Genomic DNA, 2,500 nt, shown 5'->3' on the forward strand with positions numbered 1-2,500 from the left:
AGGGAGGAGGCGAGAGGAGGAGGAGGAGGAGGCAGGAGGAGGTGGGAGGCGTAGATGGGAAGAGGAGGAGGAGGGAGGAGGTGAGGGGAGGAGGAGGAGGAGGCAGGAGGAGGTGGGAGGCGTAGATGGGAGGAGGAGGAGGAGGGAGGAGGTGAGGGGAGGGGAGGAGGAGGTAGGAGGAGGGATGAGGAGGTGGGAGGAGGAGGAGGAGGGAGGAGGAGGTGGGAGGAAGAGGAGGAGGGAGGAGTAGGTGGGAGGCGAGAGGAGGGAGGAGGCGAGAGGAGGAGGAGGTAGGAGGTAGGGAGGAGGGAGAAGGCGAGAGGAGGAGGAGGTAGGAGGAGGTGGGGGAAGGAGGGTGGAGGAGGAGGAAGGAGGAGTAGGTGGGATGCGGAAGTGGGAAGAAGAGGAGGGAGGAGTATGTGGGAGGAGGTGGGAGAAGGAGAAGGGAGGAGGAGGTGGGAGGGGGTGGTGGTGGGAAGAGGAGGAGGAGAGAGGAGGTGGAGAGGGATAAGGAAGCGATTCCCAAACCTTCCATAACAAAGCCATCACCTACAGAGAGATGAAGCTGGAGAAGAGTCCCCTAAGCAAGCTGGTCCTGGGGCTCTGTTCACAAACACACCCTACAGAGCCCCATGACAGCAGCACAATTAGCAAATCTTGAGAAAACAAAAAGATCATGAATTGACACATTGGAAAGAATTAACCAAAAAACAGAGCAAACTAGAATGCTATTTTGCCCTAAACAGAGAGTACACAGAGGCAGAATACCTGACCACTGTGACTAATCCAAATTTAAGGAAAGCTTTGATTATGTACAGACTCAGTGAGCATAGCCTTGCTATTGAGAAAGGCTGCCGTAGGCAGACCTGGCTCCCAATACAAGACAGGCTTTGTGCACACTGCCTACAAAATGAGGTGGAAACTGAGCTGCACTTCCTAACCTCCTGCCCAATGTATGACCATATTAGAGAGACATATTTCCCTCAGATTACACAGATCCACAAAGAATTCGAAAACAAATCCAATTTTGATAAACTCCCATATCTACTGGGTGAAATACCACAGCGTGCATCACAGCAGCAAGATGTGTGACCTGTTGCCACAAGAAAAGGGAAACCAGTGAAGAACACGCACCATTGTAAATACAACCCATATTTATGTATATTTATTTTCTATTTTGTACTTTAACCATTTGCACATCGTTTACAACACTGTATAAATACATAATATGACATTTGTAATGTCTTTATTCTTTTTAACTTTTGTGAATGTCATGTTTAATGTACATTTTTTATTGTTTATTTCACTTTAGTTTATTATCTACTTCACTTGCTTTGGCAATGTTAACATATGTTTCCCATGTCAATAAAGACCCTTGAATTGAATTGAGAGAAAGAAAATGGGTCTCTATAAAGTGAGAGCAGACTTTGATCTGAGTGAGGCCTGCCTCTGACGCCCATCAGATGTACTGAGGGACATAAATAAACATGTTGCTGATGGAACACACACACATGCCCACACACTCCCAGGGGACATGATATTTGACCCAACTGACAGACGGATGAAGTGATAACAGGAACATATGTAGAAAAGAAAGACAGGAGAGACAGACAGCAGGAGACAAAGACAGGAGAGACAGACAGCAGGAGACAAAGACAGGAGAGACAGACAGCAGGAGACAAAGACAGGAGAGACAGACAGCAGGACAAAAAGACAGGAGAGAGACAGACAGCAGGATAGAAAGACAGGAGAGAGACAGACAGCAGGAGAGAAAGACAGGAGAGACAGACAGCAGGATATAAAGACAGGAGAGACAGACAGCAGGATACAAAGACAGGAGAGACAGACAGCAGGATACAAAGACAGGAGAGACAGACAGCAGGATAGAAAGACAGGAGAGAGACAGACAGCAGGAGAGAAAGACAGGAGAGACAGACAGCAGGATACAAAGACAGGAGAGAGACAGACAGCAGGACAGAAAGACAGGAGAGAGACAGACAGCAGGAGAGAAAGACAGGAGAGAGACAGACAGCAGGAGAGAAAGACAGGAGAGAGACAGACAGCAGGAGAGAAAGACAGGAGAGAGAGACAGCAGGATAAAAAGACAGGAGAGAGACAGACAGCAGGATAGAAGGACAGGAGAGAGACAGACAGCAGGAGAGAAATACAGGAGAGACAGACAGCAGGATAGAAAGACAGAAGAGAGACAGACAGCAGGAGAGAAAGACAGGAGAGACAGACAGCAGGAGAGAAAGACAGGAGAGACAGACAACAGGAGAGAAAGACAGGAGAGACAGGCAGCAGGAGAGAAAGATGAGAGACAGACAGCAGGATAGAAAGACAGGAGATAGACAGACAGCAGGAAAGAAAGACAGGAGAGAGACAGACAGCAGGATAGAAAGAGGAGAGACAGACAGCAGGATAGAAAGACAGGAGAGACGCACAGCAGGATAGAAAGACAGGAGAGAGACAGACAGCAGGAGAGAAAGACAGGAGAGAC

At 48.4% G+C, this 2,500-nt stretch overlaps 1 protein-coding gene across 1 annotated transcript in view; it reads right to left on the minus strand.

Annotated features, from left to right (window-relative positions):
• LOC135546686 (1-phosphatidylinositol 4,5-bisphosphate phosphodiesterase eta-1-like) overlaps positions 1 to 2,500 on the minus strand; it is a 121,634-nt gene that overhangs the window by 70,669 nt on the left and 48,465 nt on the right.

Source organism: Oncorhynchus masou, chromosome 9 (genome assembly GCF_036934945.1).
Source record: "Oncorhynchus masou masou isolate Uvic2021 chromosome 9, UVic_Omas_1.1, whole genome shotgun sequence".
NCBI lineage: Eukaryota > Metazoa > Chordata > Actinopteri > Salmoniformes > Salmonidae > Oncorhynchus > Oncorhynchus masou.